This window comes from Microtus oregoni, unplaced genomic scaffold (assembly GCF_018167655.1).
Source record: "Microtus oregoni isolate MIOR12 unplaced genomic scaffold, Mior012 000000F_ref0000247, whole genome shotgun sequence".
Classification (NCBI taxonomy): domain Eukaryota; kingdom Metazoa; phylum Chordata; class Mammalia; order Rodentia; family Cricetidae; genus Microtus; species Microtus oregoni.
In genome coordinates, this window is record NW_024543059.1 from 60,004,560 (window position 1) to 60,019,364 (window position 14,805).

General features: G+C 41.6%; 1 non-coding gene across 1 annotated transcript; it reads right to left on the bottom strand.

Moving 5' to 3' along the window:
- Positions 1-979: 979 nt before the first annotated feature.
- On the bottom strand, positions 980-1,086 carry LOC121454617. Its single transcript, XR_005975285.1, has one exon. It is a non-coding gene; the product is annotated as a U6 spliceosomal RNA (small nuclear RNA).
- Positions 1,087-14,805: the final 13,719 nt, after the last annotated feature.

Here is a 14,805-nt window from a genome sequence, read left to right on the forward strand (position 1 = left end):
TCCTCCAGCCGCTGGAGGATCCCATAAATACCTCTGTCCAGCCTTGAACTCTGCGGGAAGTGGGATAAATCCAGTCTGAGAGGTTCTCAAGTTCACTGCTGAGGCAAGCTAAGACATCAGGAAGAGGTGCCTATTTGAACAGGGATGTGGGTCCTTGTAAAATTAATTCTCTGAAAATTCTAAATCAAATTTCCTCTGATTTCTTTATTTTGAAGGATGGTTAAATTTGCCCTGGGGGTAACGAAAGGCCTATGTTACATATGTTCCTGCTTGGAACGGAAGCCAAAGGATGGACCTCGGGGCTAGGTTTCAAAGCCAAGTCCCACCATTTATTGTGTCATTATGCAAAATATCCAACCTCCTGATGCTTTGCCTCCTCATTTGTAAAAAGGAGATGAGGAGAGCAATGAAATCTGCCTTGGAGACTGTCCAGATGAACAAGAAATAAAGAGTATAAAGCAATGCTCTATATGGTTATGGAGAGCCTTGGAAAATTATTTAGCCTTCAGTGGAATGAACTTACTGGACCCTGAAAATTGTATTATTTTGTATTGTGAAATGTAGTAATAGGGGCGGCGGGGCTGCGTCCCCAACACCCCAGCCGCCTGCCCGGCTAGCTTATGCCCCAAAATAATTACACAGACACTGTATTCTTTTAAGCACTGCTTGGCCCATTCTCTTCTAGGCTAATTCTCACATATTAATTTAGCCCATCTCTAATCATCTGTGTATGGCACCCCAAGGTGCGCTTACCAGGAAGATTCTAGCCTATGTCCATCCTGGGTCGGAGCTTCATCCCGGGAGCAGGGCATGGCGTCTCTCTCAGGCGTCTGCTCCCGAGAGGACAGCGGTCGAGTCTCTGACCTCACTTCCTCTTCCTCCCAGCGTTCTGTTCTGTCTACTCCTCCCACCTATCCTCTAACCAATAAAATGGGCCAGGGCAGTTCCTTTATTAGCCAATGACCTTCCTCCATCAGTGAAACATTGGAACTACTTCTTTATTTTTCTTTTTTTCTTTGTGCAGGGGCCATGCTAATCTTCTCTGTATCGTTCCAATTTTAGTATATGTGCTGCTGAAGCGAGCACTGGAACTACTTCTTAAATGTTGTTATATACAAGGGCGGGGCTCCATTTCTGCATCAGAACGCACACAAGGTAAAACCAGGCAGTCTTTCCCTCTGAAAAGAGCATTTGACAACACTAATCTCCATATAGCTTCTACTAGTAATTCAATGCTGGTGCCTACATTAAATCTACTATTGCCCTCAGGCAAGGAGTATTCTAGCCACCAAACTGCCCTGAAATATAAAGAAAAGAAACAGCAAGTATTTTAATAAGCTTCTATAAATGATCAAATACCAAAGCTAAAAATACAAATAATTGGCATTGATAGACTCAGCTATGGATGAAACTATAATTTAATACAGAGTACTAACTCATTCTGGAAATAGGCTTCACCTAGCTTCCTATACATGATTTCAGGTTTGAGTCTGAATCAGGTAACTAGGAATTAAGCTTGTGCACTCTGGATATACTTAACAGATTGTGGTCCTTTAACCTCTCTGAGATCTGCCGCATGTGACATTTAAAATGTCTTAAGTTTTCTTCAGTGAACCATTCCTAGCAGCAACTTTGAAGTTTCCAAAAAATGATGGGCCCATAACAATTCCACATGGATAGTGGTCGTGCAATTAAGTTGACAAACACCACCCAAAGGTCAGTTTTTGACTACTAACTAACTGTTCAGGATCACTTCAGAGCTGCTAGCTGAGAGGGTCCAGCCTCACAGACTGCTCCAGCCAGGACTTCAGATAGGCCCTGCACTTTCCCATCAGACTGAGACTGGACAACAGATAGATCTCCCAAGATTTGACCACTATCTAAATTTTCTCAGGGTCCCCTACAGAAGCTGCCACCCCGCAAAGACAACATGAAGTAATTTTAAGAACACAGTGTCCACCTTCCCAAGAGGAGGGTTGAGTTGTTTCTGGTCACTGGGTGCTTAGGAATGTTTGGATCATTTAGAGGGGTCAGTTGAAAATTGTTACTGGTCATGGTTAGGGAGGAAACTAAGCAAAAGAGGGTGGATTTAAGGATCTCTTTCTGAATTAAAAAAAAAAGGATGGGGATATGGAAAGGATAGGATGAAAGGGTAGATTATTGAATCTTCTTTAAACTAAAAAGCAACTATTAATCTCATATATTTTACATATTATGGATTTTTGTATATGAAAATAAGGTTACTTTTATTAGAACATACTCTATATATGTTCCTACTCTTATTTAGGGTATTTTTGTATCTTGATATAAATTTAAAGTTATTTTTGTTAGAACATACTCTATATATGTTTCTTCTCTTGTCTTAGCTATTTGGCAAATGGTATCCCAAGCATCTGGTTGAAAAGACTTTTCACTGCACTTAGGATTCCTTCCCTTTGGAGGGGAAGAGAGCTCAGCAAGTCCTTAGTCAGCCCTTAGGAGGGTGAACCCGCTAGAGGGAGATAGGTGGAAGAGGGAAGGTAATAGTAATAGCTGCCATTATGTGTTGAACACACATTACATGGCAAGTATTTGCCTGAGTATTTTGCATGCTTTGTGTCATTGATTTCCTACAATTCTGTCGGTTTTTGCATAACCATCCTTTCTTTCTTACAAGAACGGTGACTAAGGATGCCAGCAACTAAGGATTAAGCAACGATGCAAATTTGTAGTACATACCAGAACCGAGACTCAAGGTCAGTTCTGCCTTCCTCTAAACCCATGTTTCTAACTATTCGTGAGCTATGGTTTAGTGCAACTAGTGTGAAGAAAAGTAACAGCACTGATGAACTAAGACTGGTGTCACACACACCTTGTGTTTCAATGTAGTGGAGGGGGTTGGAGAACTCACAGATGAGTCACTTGGAGGATACTGATAATGGTCAAAGAAATAGTGGAGTCAGAAAGAGACCAGCTTCTACAAGGAACACAAGATTAGGCTTTGATAACACTCCCTGTCTAAGCAGGAAGACAGCTTGCAGAGCAGGAACCTAAGGTAGCTCACACCACTTGTCTATCAGATTTCCCACATGGGGTGTGGACTAGCACCCCAAACTTTGGTTGCTTATATGGACCTTCCCCCTGACTTCCTTCGTTAATTGAACGATTGCCATGATTTGAAGAGTGAAGTCAGAAGGCAAAATTAGAGGTTTCTTTTCTTTTTTTTAAAAATATTTATTTATTATGTATACAATATTCTGTCTGTGTGTATGCCTGCAGGCCAGAAGAGGGCACCAGACCTCATTACAGATGGTTGTGAGCCACCATGTGGTCGCTGGGAATTGAACTCAGGACCTTTGGAAGAGCAGGCAATGCTCTTAACCTCTGAGCCATCTCTCCAGCCCCTAGAGGTTTCTTTAAAAAAGAGGGTGACCACCCTCTTCTTCTCTAAGGGCTCGGGGTCTGCATTGAACCTGAACACAACTAATGCATGGTTAATTGTGATGCCATCAACTCTCTGCCGTGAGATATATCGGAACTATCACAGTAGGCAATGCCAGAAAGAAAAGAGAGAGTTCTACCACGTTCTGGAAACGTCTGCTTCCTCTACCTCTCACTGCCACCACAAGGTTGAGAGGAACAACATGCCACGTCATACCACTGAAGTTCACTTAGTTGTCTCCTCTAGAAACCGAGTGGATAGGCTAGATTAGGTTAAATTACATCCGGATTTACCTCACGTTTACTGAAGGGATGATAGGGCTCATTCAAATCCTTGGCTTTCTATCACTAGCCAGAGCATGAGAGCTGAGTGCCGTTCATGCTGAGAAACGTCCTCTGCTTAACTGAGAAAGCGACACGGAAGGGTTTGACCTATTCTGGAGAAAAAGCTGGTTAGAGCTGGATCCGTACTCACAATTGCATGTTTCCCCACTGTGCTATGGTGTCTTCTCTAATTGATTAGTTATAGACATGATCGCCGTGGATGAAGTCTGAGTAAATTACAAGAGGGATTTAAAAAAGAAAGCTCCACATCTAGCTAACATGAGAAATATTTATGGATTGAAGTTAAGGTCTTATAAAGTGAAATCCCATAACACGTCAACTACAACATAAAAGGATCAGGCTGAGTAACATGCTTTTTATAGCTCAGTATGCAGGACTGAAAGTCTCACACAGGACTTCTGGCCATAGTGCTGCAGACACAGCACAACTGGTCGTGTCACTTACGCCACCCTCCCTCCTGGGAGAGCCTTCTACCAGGTCTGCATTGGAGGAACAAGGGAGGAAAAATGGATTCTAAGCTAAGTATATGGGGAAGAAGGTGTTGGTTACGGGAGACAGCCATGTTCTCCACCAGGATCTCAGATCCTCATCTTTAACTCCCATCTTTTTACTGCTAGACTAGAAGCGTCTGAAAAAAAAAAAGAATAGCAAACATGAAATTGAAAAATGTAGCTCAAATGAAATTGTGTTTGACCCTTCCTATAAGCTGTGGGTAGCACAACCGTGGCTACTCCAGGGCCTGGCTATGCTCAACCTCCAGGCTGGGCTGTGGAGTTCAACACAGATGTCTGGCTGGTATCTAGGGATTCCTAAAAGACAGGCACTAATTAACATGGGGAAAACTAATCAACAAAATGGACTCATTGTCTTTATATATGAGTTCTTTTTACCTTATAACTAAAAGAGAAAATGAAAAGCTGTGAACATAGTATGTGCTTCCTTCAAGACAAAATTATCTAGGACATAAACTAACTGCCTTGTCTCTATACAGAAGGATGTAGCCCTCTGATCTGGGTATCTGTCTTCCTAGAGTTTTCTATGAAGGATAGACTTCATCACACTCACAAAGAATGTCAGATAACTACAAATACGCTAATAATTTGTTCAATCAGCCAGTCACCAGCAAATAGTCTCTGAGTAATAAGCACCTCTGTCTGTCTCTACCAAGCAGATCCCAGTGTCAGGAACACAGCAGAACAGCAAATATACAAACACCTTCAGCTCGCAGAGCTACTGTCTGTTTGCCATCTATTTTCAAATTGTCAATAATGTTGAATATGTGGTAAATAATAGCTGATATAACTCATGGGACCCAAACAAACTATGTTATAAAGATGGACTGTAAGGTACTTATAAGAAACATGTATGAATGTCCCTAATTAAGTGTGTTATCTCACCTTCAATTCACTCCAAGCTCCCTTTTCATTTTTGGCCAGCCAAGAAGTAAAGGTAATTCCTAGGAAGTCTTTTTGCCAAGAAATACAGGATAAATTAACAAGAGAAGAGGGTTTTACAGGCAAGAGTGAGCCCGCGGCTGGTCGCCCTCATTTGTGGAACTCTGCAGTGAAAGGCTTCAGATTTCTGGAGCATAGATCTAATGGAAAGGCCACAGAAGTGGCATCACAACAACCAGCAGTGAAATAATCCAGTGAAAACTTACTTCAAAAAGGTTTGGAGATGACCCGCTACGGCCTGGTCTTGGGGCTTCCATGTCGGCCTAAGTTCGTCTGGAGCCAGCACGGCACTGCTAAGCTCCAGCCAGGTCTACTTCATCTTCAGAGTGCCCTGGGTGGTGCAGCTGAGGAGGGGTGGGTCAGGCAAACCCGAGTGTTTCATAATGCAGTCAGGTAGAGAGCATGTCTTTGCCTCTGGGAAGTCAAGTTACGAGGGCGAAAACTTGAGAGGGAGCTCACCTGCACCGTCAAGGAATGGCAGCAAATTTGGGAACACACACATCAAAGCCTAGGTAATTATGAAAGCAGGTCTCTAAAAGAAAGGCTGTCACTGGACAAAGTCGCCTTTGGTGCTTCCCTTGTGAGCCAACTGGATGAGGGAAGAAGGGGGCTTCTTAGTATATCAGGAAGGAAGGAGGAGAGGAAGGGATGGAGGAAAAAATAACAAAAGAATAACGGAATTTGCTAGCAGGAATATTGGTACCTTCATGGCAGATGAGCTTGAATAAAAGGCAAAACTGTAATAAAAGGAATAAATGAATCTTTCTCCACTACCATGCTTAAGAAATCAACGTTTATTTGATTATCAGCTACATTCATATAAAAAATAAGAGTGAAAGATGAGAAAACTTAGAAAATATTGGTAATAAGATATAGGATCTTTAAAAAGTCACAGGGATATATATATATATATATATATATATATATATACAGAGTAGTCCTAGGAAACCCAGAACACAAGCTACTTCCATTCTGAGAAGAGCAATAAGAGGTAAATTTGAATTCTGATTCCCACCACTGAACATCATCTCAAACAGCCTGGAAGATGGACAACTTCACTCCGCAGCAATCAGGCAGTAGGGGCAACTTCCTGTTTAATTGGAGGAATCCAAAGAACAAGGAGCCATCACCTTGAGTCAAATAACCAAAGGACGTGTTGACGATAGTTGTGACTTTCATAAGATGACTCTCTTTTATGCACATCTGAAAATTTCTGCATCCAAAAGGCTTGGGGAAGGGCAGACAGATGGGGTGGGCGCAGGTGTATGAAGACAGAAGCGAGTGTGACATTTTAGTCTCTTTTCCGTGCTGACTAAATTTAAACCTTTGCTTTTGAACACTTTCAAAATATTTTAAGGGTGTTGGTTTTCCCTTCGCACTCCTTTTTCACCGTCATCTCTGGATCCCTTCCTTGGCTATTCTCTTCAGGGCCTTTTTCTTTCTTTTTTTCCCTCGTCTTCTGTGTACTGTGAAGTTCCAAGGTTCTGTAAACAAGAACTAACATGAGGAAGAAAACCCTAAGTGTGGTCAGGATCGGGGGAGCCCTGGTTCTGCCCACAAGTCCCACGTGGCTTCTCTCTTGCTGGGATAGGACACTGAGGAAAAGCCGTCTGAGGAGGAAAGGATTTGTTTGGTGGCACTTCCATATCTCAGTCCACCATTGAGGGAAGTCAAGGCAGACACTCAAGCAGCAACCTGCAGGCAGGAACTGAAGCAGAACCACAGAGGAATGCTGCCTACTGGCTTACTTTCCATGGCTTACTCAGCTTACCTTCTTATACAGCCAAAGACCATCTGTTCAGGTGGTAACATCCACAGTGGTCTGAGCCCCCACCTCTCAGTCAATCATCACTCAGAAACGGCCCCATGAATATGCACACAGGTTAATTTTATGTAGGTTAATTGCTCAGTTGAGGTTCCCTTATCCCAGCCAACTCTAGTCTGTGTCATGTTGACAAAGAAGAAATTAGTCAGCATACCATCACTTTGGTGATGATTACTGTAGCAAGTGTCTGGGATACTCAGGAAAGAAACGTCAGCCTAAAGTCAACTTAGGGGTATACTAAAACTCACATTCTTCTACTGCACCGCATACCTCCCACCTTCTGGGTTGGTGAGAGTCTACAAAAGCAGGCAAAGAACTTCGCATTCCAGAAGTACAGGCATGCATAACAAAGATGGGTACATGAGCCAGGCACAGTGGCACTCACATCTGGATTTCCGTCACTCAGGGTTGAGCAAGTGATCACTACTAGTCAGAGGCCAGCCTGGATTCTTTTCTCAGAAAGTGGGGCGGGGGAGGAAGGAGGCAAAGAAGGAAAGGCGGAAGGGAGGGAGGGAGGAAAGAAAGATTGCTAATGCCAATCCCCTTGTCAGAGGTCCAAAAACCAACAGTCACAGTTGAATACTGACGGTCTACACCCTAAACACTCTGACTTTAATTACTCGTGTTCAGACACAATGTAATTACTGCTGGGATTTCTGAGACTAAAAGGAACCACTTGGAGCCTGAGACGTGACTCCATTGGTAGAGGGGACTCCTAAAATACTTGAAGCCCTGCATTCAGTCTTTAGCATCACGTAAGTGGTGTATGTTTGTAACTCCGGCACTTAGACTGTGGAAAGAGAAGGAAGAGAAATGCAAGACATCCTCTAGCTACCTAGCAGGTATGAGACCAGAATGGACTGCATGAGGTCCTGCCACTACCGCAACAAAACCCACTGTGTACCAAGAAAAACATCTAACAATAGATACATACTACCTGCTAATAAAGGATAAAATGAAAACACACAAAACAATTGTAAAAGCAATAGATAACTATTGTTCGGTTATTAAATGACAGGACATTTTGAAGTGTTCATTTGATCCTTCCCCTTATTCATGCCCTTTCATTTTTCTTCTGTTCGCATCCTGACTCCCAATTCAAGCGCATAATTATATATTTATAGCCTGTAAATAGCCTTGGAGCAGGAGCAAGACAGAAAGCAGCAGAGGCCTATGAGGTTTGAAATCCTTAGCTTTCCAAGGTCATAAAAATGCCTGGGTATTTAGTAGAAAGGATATGTTCTGGTGCCAATCAGAAATTGTATGTTGGTCAACTATAAAGTAAAAAAGACTTTCCCAAGTAAAGATCCCATCTGCTCCAACAAGGGGCTGAGGAGAGAAGAGACTGAGGTCTGCCAGTTCTGAGAGCAAAGCAAGCCAGGGTCCTGTGCACACTGGTATAGCTTCAAGAACCAGAGAGAAAAGGGCTGCCCACTGCGGTCTAGGAAACAGAGCAAACTTCATGCAAAATTTCCAACTAACTTCAGCAGGAAAAAGTAAGAAAATCAGTTCTTTACATGGGGTTTTAGCTTAGAAACAAAGAGAATGTAATTTGAGCAGACTCTTATGTCAAACAAAAATGGAATGTATTGCGAGAGTGTAGGGAAGTTCAGGAAGTCAGAGGCAGTCTGTGAACACCTTCAGGAAGGGGAAGATGAGGTAACTCTGGGAACCTGGTTACAGGACATGCATCTGACAATCAGCTGGAGCAATTTGAGAGCTTGATTTATTGAAATTCTTTGTCTTCCCTGCTGACGGCTACTGCTCATAGGCTCTAAGTCCCTATTGTCTCATATCTGTCTGTCCCTGCCTATTCTTCCAGCTCATCTCCAATTCTCTTCCTTCCCTGCATCCATAATATCAAGGGACTTCTATTTCCCTGGTGTCCTATTTCACAATCACGTCTTTCCTCATACCATTTCCTCTACCTGGAAAGCCTTTCCTTATTCCTAGTCTACCTGGAGATCAAACTTGGCCAGTTCAAACACTTCCCCTTTAAAGATATCCCCGAGGTGACTTCATGGCCTTCATATCCTTTTCCCGTCACACCTAGCAAATCATCCCTGGTTTGCAATTTTATTTGGCTTTGTTGTAATTATTTCTACCAGTGTTCATTTCCTTATGGATGTCTGAGCTTTGTGGGGGATATTTTGAATGCTGGTTGTTGAATAAGTCAATGAACTTTCCCATCAGAAACCAGCATCCCACAATGGACCACACTGCCTAGGCTCACAGACAGTGGGGGTACAGAATGTTCACCAAAGCAGTTTCTCCCTGACTGGGGTGCGCAGACCATTCATGGGGAAGGACAGTTAATAGGGATACGAAAGAAGTTTTGTTTTTTTTTTTTATTATTAAAATCTCCACCCAATGCTTTTGGATTGTCGAGAGGGTTAAATGAATTACAGACGGAAAGTGCCGAGAATGTTGGGTGTCGAAATGATCTGCGTGTTAGTTGGCTTGAATATTACAATAAAATGCAATCTTCATGACCATGATGCTTGATCGTTATTCACAGCTAATTAATTTATAATATTAGAGTAAACGAGAGGCACAGTGACAAGAGGAAGAGGAATCCAGGAGACCATTTGTTTCCCTCATAGTAGGACCCAGGGTCTTTGGTAATGGCACTTTCTGGACACAAAAAAATTGATTCAAACCGCTGTAACAAGTAATGATCTATAAGGGGGGAAAGTCACCTAATCTGAAGTGACCAGGACGGGAGAAGGAGTTGAGAAGAAGGCAGTTGTGAGAGAAACAACAAGAAACTATTCCTTTAAGTGGAAAAAGGAGCTGTGACCTCTGCTTCCCCAGCCCCAGCCTGAAGAATTGAAACTGATCAACAGTTCCATTTAATTCACAAGGCAGTAGTCCATAGTCTTCCTTCCTGCCATTAGAGTAGCAATGTTAACAGAAACTGATTTTATCAAGGGAAATATGAATAATTTGTCTCTTCTCCTGTAAGTATATAGTTTAGTTAAAGTTGGTAGCATGCAGAACTGGTAGTTTTAGTTTTTTGTTTTTCTTGGTGGCGGCGTTTTTCATTGGTTGGAATGTACTAGCCTCTCACTAAAGTTCATATATGGGATTTACTGTAAGTTTGGTCTATACACTGTCACTTTTAAAATCTACACACTTTGAAGCTTATTTTTATTGGACCTCATACAACCTAAGCTAAAATGGACTTTACAATTCTGATTATCCCAGCACAGGGAAATGGTCCAGAAGCACAGACCAGCTAACCTGGGGTAGCTGCATGGCAGAAACAACAAGAGAGAGCTGCCTCAGCAAGGCAGAAGAAGAGAACTAACTACCAAGTTGTCCTCTGACCTCCACACTCATAATGTGACATACAGCTCTCTCTCTCTCTCTGATAAAGATTTGAGTGAACACATGAAATATGTATTTCATGTCCTTTATCAATATGTAAAATGCTTAGATACATTATTTTAGAGAAGGTTAGAAGGTAGCTTTCATACAATCAAATGGTAAACCTAGGCTTATTAGCCTGGGTTTTACACCTCTCTCTGAATGATTTGCTTGTATAATCATATTCAGGTATTTGAAAGTTGTTTGATTTCCTAATAAGAAACTGAATCTAGGAGAAAATATGTAATTCTCCTGGCTCTTAACCAATAATTCTGTAATTATACCAGTTAAAGAAATTTTAATATATTACCTTATCTCCATGAGATCACAGAGGGAACTACTTTCTACTTTTCTGTAATGGAGAATACCTAAAATAAGTCCCCAAGGTTTAATTATAGAGATGAGAAATTACACAAAATACATATCTTCTTAATTCTATCAAAACTATATCAAACTACACTATCTACTCAATAGACACAAGGGTTTTAGTAGTTCGACCATAGCAGATATGGCCCTTCCATTCACTGCTGCAAGGTGTACTCACACACCTGCTTCTCTTGAATGTTTCAAATGGCACCTCAAGTGTTTGTTTCGGAAAATGGATTTGAGAGCCAAGAGAACGAGCTCCGTGCAAATGTGTGGAACTGTTTCCATCCAATCATTTCCCGTAAGCAAAATGGACCTCAGGCTATGCTAATGGTAAGTCAAAAGGATAATTTACAGCATAAGGTTATAATTTATACTTTAATCTGGGTGTTTCATATATTTGAATTTCCATCTTCCCACTGGATAAATGAAGGTTCTTTCTACCTTAAATCCACCTTGGGGGAATTTTATTAGGGTTCAGATGAAACAGTGGAAGCACTTAGACAATCTCTAGTGTTAGGTGTTAGTTAGCTCTTTGTTTCCTTTAAATAGCTTTGGCTGTCATTTGCATAGATAATGCTGAAGATGATAAAAAAAGGTAAATGGTTCTTCCAAATATAGCCTTTATTTAGAATTTGTCCAGCTATAGCAACAGCTACAGCAGGTTGATTATCTTAAAAAAAATAAAATGAGTAATTGCATTTTACTGAGTTCTGTTCTAGAAATGTTTTCTTCACTGCAAACTGTTCATCTCCAGTGATTTTTTTTATATTCTTGTTTCTCCTGAAAAATTCTCCATTTTGACAAGTTTTGATGAAGTCTCTCCACTCTGGACAATTTCTGCAAACCCAAACTGAGTAGCTGATTTTGAGTTTATCCCCTGGAGTTCCTAGAACTGTCCTGATTAAAATTTAAAATGTAATTACAGGTAGCACATTGAGTCAGCCAGTTAGTCAGAGATCTGAGCTTAGTGCATGCTTACTGCCTGAAGCAGATTGCACTAAGTGTTCTGAAGGAGGGCAGGAGTGGGTGGGAGCAGTTACCCACGAAGTGGTTTAAGGATTATTATTAAAACAATATATCATCAAGAGAAAAGTACTCAGGTAGAAACTATATACATAAGTTAGAGAAATGGAGAGCAAGGAGGACTTCATCCCCGTTTTAAGGATCTCTGTGTGTTTGGTAAATATGCTTTGAGTCAGAGGATGGAGTTAGCAGCTAGCTAACCAGAATTGGCCATAGAAGTTTTGGAGGATCCAGGAGACAGAGAGACACAGGAAGTAGTAGAAAGGGGCTTACAAAGATTCATGGGCCTTTTGGATCAGTAAAGGGGGAGGGGGGAGAAGGCCACTGATATTTAATAATAGAACAAGATAAACACTTCATCTGGCACCCGATGTGGAGCACAAGCTGCTTGCCACTGGCTTTGCTGCTGCCTCACCACCCCTGGTCAGCTGTGTCATTCAGGTGCTCACCCCCCCCCCCCCCCAGTGCCCTCACTTCCTGCCATGTGTGCTTCTCCAGGACATCCCCACGTGTCTGCTTTTCAGGCAGCTCATTCCTCTCCCCATGGGTTGTGGAGGTTTTTCTGGACCCCTCCCTCCCCAGCCACTGCTGTGACTGCTTGACCACCCTGACACCCACTCACACCCTCAGTCCCTGGCTACACAGGAGCAATTGCTTGTGTCCTCCGCCTGGTCTGTGCACGGCAGAGGCTGTGACCCCAGCATCCTTTGCACTAGTTTGGTTGCCTTGGCAACCCGCCACCCATGGCACAGTCAAGTGTGCCACACACAGCTTTGCTGCCACCATAGGCAGGCACTGCTGTGGACAAAATGAAAAGTCATCAGATTTGGTGAGATGCCTGGGAATGCTTACAAAAGGAATTAAGTTTAATTTAAAAACTCTTTCCCACATTAAACACGGGTAATACTGTGATGCACAGAGGTAGGATGCCACGACGGATGGTTTGAAATCTGAAAAAATAAATAAAGGAATAAAAGACACAGCTGCGATTGACATAATGTTGATTATACTTATTATCAGTTTGGTAATTCATTTTTATCTTTAAAAAGTGGTTTGATATCTGTGCCAAATGTGAAAAATTGCATAATAAGATACAAGCCTTAGGAACATCTACCAGTGAAGCTAAGAAAAGTATTCTCATGTAGACAAGAGGAATTTAGAGCAGAACCTACAACACCATGGCAAAATGAAACTGAAGAGGAGCAGCCCAAGGTTATTAGAAAATCAACCTTAGTTTATCCAGTTACCATACAAGAATGGCCACCAGATGACAGGCACCCACAAGCTATATTGATGGTCACTGGAATCCTATAAAACATTATATTTAAAGAGATTTAAGGAAGCAGTCATTTCAAATAGTATTCATTGATCCTTTGTGAAGATGTTAAATTTATGAACAACTTGGAACAGAATTATCCCCCAAGATTGAAAAGATTTAGCTACAGAAATATTGAAAGCTGGTCTTCAGTTACAATAGAAAACATGGTGAAAAGAGGAAGCTAAGTCATAGAGCAATGAAATAGTGCTAAAAGTATTGATATTTCCAAAGGCTGGCTTCTCAGTGGAAGTCAGTATGGTGATTTGCATAGACAGTTTGGATTTGATGATTGATTATACCTTAACAGTGGATTTCCAAGTATCATGGTGATATATTCTGAGAAATATTTTTACTAGACAGTTTTATCATTGTGCAAACAACATAGTGTGTACTCATACAAACAGCAGCATATGGCTATCACTTCACATTGTCCTTTGATTTAATCAAGAAATATGATAAAACAAAATATATAAAAAATTGCTACAGCTGTAACATGGCACACGGTTTTACAGGAAAAATATTGCAAATAGGAGTATATAAAGACTAGTAGTGTAGGACAGAAAATATACAAACTAGCAGCATGACATCTGCCAGTAACGTAGTAGTTTTTCTTAATTACAATGTAATTTTATATGACTGTCATCATTTGGAGTTTACACCAGCATTACGACAAACATAAATGTGTTTTGCCTCGGCTTTACAATAGCTCCATCACTAGCCAATAGGATTGGGTTCAACTCCGTAACTGGAGACCTGTGGTTGATTGAGACTTCTCACTGTTCGGTATCTGTCTTCTTGGTCTCCATCAATGTATATGGAAAGCGTCTGGACTTGTGACCTTTTGTTGTTAGTATAAAAAAGCTTCACAGACATGCTTCCACACGGGAAAATGCTATTTGAGAGGCCTAACCTTATGTTTCCAGGGCATGGTCCCTCATATTTGACTCCAGAATAAACTACCTCTTCTTCGCTTTGAGGTGAGAGCTGTTTTTAGGTGAGTACTATCGCTTAGTACCCCATCCTTCAATTTCTTAAATAATTACTGAGTGCTGTTTTTATATGTAAATCAAGGAGGCTGTAAACCCAGGTTGGTGAAGAGTGGTCGCTCACTTAACATCAACAAAGCCCCACGTTTGGGCCACAGCACCTCAAAAATCAAACACAATGTCAGATCATATTCTTTTATTCCCCTCAAAATACACCAAGAGGTCTGCATCTTACATAAAACCCAGAATCTTTACAAAGCCCCGACAGGATCTGATCAACTTCAAGCCTCTTCTCTCTCTCCTAATCCTTAGTCCGACTTCCATGGTCTGTGGCGTTTGAATCGTGGCCATGGCTGCTGCTATGCGGTGCCCGGAGGTGGCCGTTTCCGTCCCCTGGGTGACTCTTCTGTATTATCAGCTTGTCGCAGATTAAAGGCTCTGCTGACGGATTATTGCATAAGCGTCTTGACTTCCTAAAATCTCAGATCGACGGCAGAAGAACAATTTGAGAACCATTTAAAGTTGCAATGCTCCTTTCCTCTCTTTTCATCTTCTTTTATCTTGCTGTTTTTTTTTTTTAATGTCACATACTACTTACAGCCCACCACACTATTATTTGTGAGCCATTTTGTCTTTTTGTACCAAAGTGTAACTAAATATTGCAAGGAGTGTCACTCAGCCGAGGCTCAGTGAAGG